Source organism: Emydura macquarii, unplaced genomic scaffold (assembly GCF_026122565.2).
Source record: "Emydura macquarii macquarii isolate MOO-44397 ecotype Brisbane River unplaced genomic scaffold, CSIRO-AGI_Emac_v2 contig_2825, whole genome shotgun sequence".
Lineage (NCBI taxonomy): Eukaryota > Metazoa > Chordata > Testudines > Chelidae > Emydura > Emydura macquarii.
Window position 1 is genome coordinate 4147463 of NW_027132962.1, and position 6242 is coordinate 4153704.

General features: G+C 38.0%; 1 long non-coding RNA gene across 1 annotated transcript; it reads left to right on the forward strand.

Annotated features, from left to right (window-relative positions):
* Positions 1 to 3725: 3725 nt before the first annotated feature.
* On the forward strand, positions 3726 to 5009 carry LOC137166270 (uncharacterized). Its single transcript, XR_010923610.1, has 2 exons — positions 3726 to 3784; positions 4503 to 5009. It is a non-coding gene; the product is annotated as an uncharacterized lncRNA (long non-coding RNA).
* Positions 5010 to 6242: the final 1233 nt, after the last annotated feature.

Genomic DNA, 6242 nt, shown 5'->3' on the forward strand with positions numbered 1-6242 from the left:
TGAGGTAAAATCAGCTGTAGTGTAACTCCACTGACTTTAATGGCTGCTACTTAAATATCATACCAGGAATATAATGATCTATTATATCTATTTTGTAGATAGGGAAAATGAGGCAAAGATTAGCAAAGTGACTTCTAGAAAGGAGTGCAGTGAATCAATTTTGAATCTTCATAACCTTTCCAGGGTTCTCGTATTGTTTACTGGAGAGTTCATAGAAAAGTTCTGTCTGTTGCTCATATAGAGAAGAATTTGGTGAGGATAGACAATAGGAAAACCTCCAAAGCCCTTACATGGATGCCAACATACACAAATAGTTTGACAACCAATTTATCAACTCCAAGTGAATTGATGAAAAAGTGTCTGACGTTAGACCTCTAGATGTAAGTTGAGGGCTCGATCCTGCAGACATTTCCATATGTGAATAATTTACTTACTTAAGTAGTTCTATTAAAGTTTATTGGGACTGAACAAATTAGTAAAGTTGTCCGAGTGCATAAATGCTTGCTGCATCAGACACCACATCTCCACCTTGCAAGGAAAAATCAACATTTGTAAGGGATTTGAAATTGTCCAGGACAATATTATGGCCAAACCAATAAATGTATAATTGAGTCTTATTAGCTCTCCCACAAGCTGTTAAATGGATGACTGCAGTTGATGCCCACTCAGAAAGGGGAATATTCTATTGTACCTCTAAAAAGGTAACATCCCCCACAACACTTTGCACATATTTCCAGGCTCATCCTTACAACTAAAAATCCACTAATTATGATAAACCAGAGTAAACATATCAATGCTGGTAGGACTAGAACCTGGTTTTTGCCAAAGATAACACCATCCATATAGATTAACAATCACAACAAGTGAGAATTTGTACAGTCAAATGCTGATGCAAACAGCAGGGAAAAAGTGTGACCCTACACAACACACCAACTCTATTTTTATAAATTACAGTATTACAACGGGAAGAGCCACTTCATTAACATGAAAGATAATTCACCAATTTATCTCTAAACTCTATCTGGTTCTTCAGTGATCCCAATACCCCACATACATTCAATAGGAGAAGGAAAGTGTAAGTGACTCTGGGTATGTCTTCACTGATGGTGGCAAATTCGCCGCGATCAGATCGATTTATCCAGATCGACCGAGTGGAAGTGAAGACCGACTCAATCGATCTGGAAGTTGATTCAATAAAACCACCTCTGAAAAGAGAGTTACGCTGTGTTGACGGGTATGCATTTCCTGTTGGCACAGTGTAGTGGAGAAAGCATGCAGAGCAGACTTTAGGAAGTCGACATAAGTTACGCAAGGTACTGTATAGCTCTGTGTAGCTTGCGTAACTCCTATCGACTGCCACTGAATTTGTTGGTAAGTATAGACCAGGCCTCTGATAATCAATTCCATCTGAAAAGATAAAAAGGATACGCACTTCTAATCCTAGAATACGTCTAGAACTCCTCTTTCTCTTCCCAGTTTAAGCATCACTCTGTACACCTTTGAGTGCTATGACTGACATCCAAGCTACCCAACGTGATGATGGAGTTCAGGGATAGCATACATTTATGAAAATATTATACACTATGGTTTGGGTTTCAAAATGACTAACCCCCATTGTATTTCAGTGGAAAATGGGTACCTAATTCCCAGAGGTTCCTTGAAAATCCCAGCTTATATCTTCTTATTCTTGCCCAGCTCATATCAATTCACTCTGTTCTCAAAGAGTAATGATGTAATTTTGGGGAGGATATATAGCAAAGTGGTTGAATATCTGATTTCAGTGCAAAACTCAACTCATAATACATTGTTATGGGAAAGATGATTAGAAGTCATGTTTCCATTCTTCCTGCACAGTCTATTGTCTTGCTGAAGAAATGGTACATTCAAAAGCACCATGGAATCCATTAAATAGATTAATTTATATTAGAGATGGTTGAAAATGTTAAGATGGGATATTTTTCTGTTGAAAAATGTTGTTTCATTGAAACTGAAATTTTCTGTAGGCATGCCTTAATTTCAACAACAAAAATTTTGTTTAGAAAAAAATGAAATGAAGAAGCCTTGTTCGAAGGGTGTGTTTCAATTTTTGGTTTTGAAATTTAATACAATACAGTTCAAGAAAACTGAATTTGGAAAGAAATATTTTGATGTTATTGTAATGGAACATTTCAATGGACCAAAAGAAATTTTGAAATGTTGGAATTTCCCATGAAATGGAAATTCCAAGTTTCAACTGGCTCCAAATTATGTATCCATATAACTTTTTTAAGGGCTTATTCTTCTTATGAGCCCCACTTTCACCAGCTTTGAAAACAATGATATAAGACATATGTACTGTTGTTTTATTGTTTCCTTGTATAATGTAAGGCATTTTACAAATTGTCTTGAATAGGGCTGTACTCAAGGATATTTTAAGCTGCACTGATTCCCTGGTGACTGTTACAGTAGCTCATTATGAAACCTCAAAGCAGTGTTGCCACAAACTGTGATGTTGGACTCCCTAGGGACACATTAATTTCTTCATGGGATACTCAAGCAGGTCAAGGGAAAATGAAAAGAAATAGAATGTTCTCTTTCTTGTTTAATTGTTTTCACCAAGGATTCAGCAAAAGTAGAGCTATCTACTGGTTACCACATTCACTTCTCTGTTCTGTTTGCACCAAGGTGATGCTGAACCAGCAGAAAAAGAAAAATGAACAGGATGCCAGGAGTCTCATTTACAGTAAGGCCACTTTACACCACTCCAGTAGTTTAAATGAAACCTACTGTTTTCCTTAAAGTATTTCTGGCTCATCTATTTTCACACCCATTCTCCAGCAGCTCTATTTTAAAATTATTTATGTCAATGATGATCTGATTTTACTTTGTTGTTTAGAAACCCTGTTTCTTCACTGAGCTGCACACAACATACACTCAGCTAGACACCTACAATTTTCTCATTTTCACTTTCTCTAGTGTAATAAAGCAAGGAGAATACTACCAACAAAAAGTAATGTGAATGCTCCAACTGAGAGACTATAAGGATACGAACTCCCCTCTCTCATTTATAAAAATGCTTCTGGGTTTTTTTGTTTCACTTTTGCAAGCAAAAAGAGGCATATTTCATAACACGTATACTAATACCAGAAATGGTGATAAAAAAGGCATCTAATAAATACACTTTAGTGTAAGATTCAAAGTAGAGAAAAGAGATAGTTCAGTGGGATAAAGAATGAAAAAAGAGGAAAAAGAAAAGAACTGAATATGGTAGATTTGAGGTTTTGTTTGTGTGTTTGTTTTTCACTTGCATTGCTAATTTTCCAGTCTATGATGCTCTTAAAAATTAAACTCAGAAAATCTTCTACTGCATGTTGGGATGATCTTTTACATGCATTAGCATACTAGATGTAGTAAGTATTGTGATATAGCAAGGGCAGAAAGCTGTAGGAAAGTGATTTACGGCAGATACGTAAGCCTCAGAATGCTCAGAGCTCTGTTCCCTGCAGATTAGCTGAGTCTCGTTAGGGGGCAATTAGGAGCAGCTGAGCCAATTAGGGACCAGCCAGGTGCTCCATAAAAGCCCTCCGCCCCAAACAGACAGGGCATGAGCTGGGAGGAGTGGGAGTGCGAGTGCTGGTGCTGGTGCTGGTGCTGGTGCTGGTGCTGGTGCTGGTGCTGGTGCTGGTGCTGGTGCTGGTGCTGGTGCTGGTGCTGGTGCGAGTGCTGTGCTGTGCTGTGCTGTGCTGGTTGCAAGGAGGAACAGACCAAAGTGCAGAGATTCTGTGGAGGAACAGGCTGGAGAAAGGTACCAAGCTCAAGAAGCCAGAAGGAGGGGGAAAATTAGCCCAGGGGAAGAGAAGTGCAGTTGGGAACATGGTGCCAGCAGCACCTAGTTGCTTCTCATAGGGCCCCTGGGCTGGGACCTGGAGGAGCGGGTGGGCCTGGGTCCCTACCCCCTCCTCGGGGAAGATGAGGTGACTAGAAATGCCCTGACCCACTACAAGCAACCAAAGTGTGAGACCTGCTAGGGGGAAGTTGGCTGCCTGCCACAGTATAGAAGCATGAAATAGCAGGGAAGGTGTATCTACTCCATTCAAAGAAGAAGGGAATTGTGAGAAAGTGCAAATTCTCCTAAGCCATGGAAATGAGGGGAGCTGTGCTCTCCCTCCACTCCTCCTTATGTTAATCCCAGCTATATGGATACAGTCTGAGAGAAGGAATGGCTAGTAAAACTTGGTTTCTACTGTGAGATCACTCAGAATATCATCAAATAAGTACTGATCCTGAAAGGACATCCAAATATTATAGTTTTCCCAAATATGACTCCAAACTCCCACTGAAACCAAATGAAAGTCTCTCCCTGACTTCAAGCAGCTTTGGATCAGGCCTTTATTGTGCAATTTAGGCAAAGGAAAACTGGCCTGTAGTGTCCTTAGGGTAGAAAAGAGAGAGGACTCTTTTTAGTAAATAGAAAGGGATTATTTAGGCTGGACAACCAGTCACCATTTCTGCCTTCTCCTTAGCTCAGAAACAGAGAAACACTGTCTGCACTTGAGAGGGTGACTGTACAGGGTCTTCCTAAATCCCTGCTCAGGAGTCATGCAATGGAATGATGACTAAACTACACTGCCAAACAACATCCTTTTAAACACCCGACAGACACCTAGAAAGGAGAAGACTTGGAGACATATTCACTCACTGGCTTCCATTTTCCAAATGTAGGCTGCAGCTGCTTACTGGTATAACGTCTGCTGGGGGTTATTATTGACTGGATATTTGACTGGCTCCTCTGAATTATGCAAAAAGAATACAAATGCTATTTGTACAGGCAATTGTGATACACATCATTTTAGGTGGTGAGTTTTTGTGAATTAATTTTTATTTTTAATCACGAGATCCAGATGATTTTTACTCAAAATATCCTAGACAAGAGTTTTAGCATGACTGAATACTGGAATAGCTCCACAAATATATTTTGGTGTACAATAAGCCCCAAAAAGGACTATTTTAAAAATAAATTTAATGCTCAAGGTGAGTCAGTTTCCATTTCCCCAAACAAATTAACATTTTAAGGGTTTTCAGACATATGTTGCAGTTTGTAAGTTAAGTCTTTCAGAAAAACCAAAACAACCAAACTACTGGAGGTAAATCAGTGAGAATACTGAAACCTCCCATTTAATAAAGTCTGCTCTGTTGTAAGACAAAAGGATAAGTAATATAGAAGGAAAACACGTTTTTACAAGCAAAATGGTTATAACAGATAAAATAAGATACCAAAGGTGTGTGGGAAAATAAGATTTTACAATGGATGATGAAATATGTCTTGTTGAAAATGTTTTAATAATCAAACAATGGGAGGGGAATAGACAGCCTTTCATACTTGGATCACAAAGTGCTTTTATATATCAATTATCTCAGCCTTATAATATTCTGGTAAGATAACCAAAAATTGTAATCGCATTATACAAACTTTCACAGTATTTTTGAGAGTAGTCAACTTTTAGTGCTCACAGAATTATGTATATTTTGAAAGATTTATGTATATCTATCTGAAAATTAGGCTGATAAGGGCCAAGTCAAGTGGCCAATGAAGTCAATGGCCATCCGTCTTTCCATTGACGCCATAGACCACCAAATCAAGACCTAATATGGCATGACCATATTTTGTACGTCCACATCACTGGGATTTTGAAAGGGAGGTTCTGCGTGCCATTGAAAAATCACTATTCTGTCCTTACCTTGCTTTTCCAAACTTGCTCAGCACTGCAGCTACATGCCTCAATAACTTTAGTTATATCAAGAAAGAGATATTTTATCATTTAATAAAATATTGTCCTTTAATTTCCACACTTGGGTAATAACAAGTTCATGATTTTTTACAGAACTTAGTAACAAGCAGACTAACTGTGTTTGTCAAAATCATTGACCAGTGACAGGAACGTTAAAAGAAGACTCAGCAGGATTATGGAACATTTAAAGATTTGATTAGATATTTTTGAATCAACCAGAATCCTATAAAGAAAAAAAAATAACTATACATTCAGAGCATCAGGACTTCAAAACCTTGTACAACACTTCACACTTCCTATAAATTAAGGTGTTATCTATCATTAATACTCTAATTCAAGGACATCACACTTTCACTTTGAGTTTCCAATTCTTTTCTTCCAAATCTTTCTCTGATTTTTTTCATTTAGTTGTCAAAAATTAATAAAGAAAATTGGTGTCAATTTCAATCAGGTATATCAGATGTAGTGAATGAA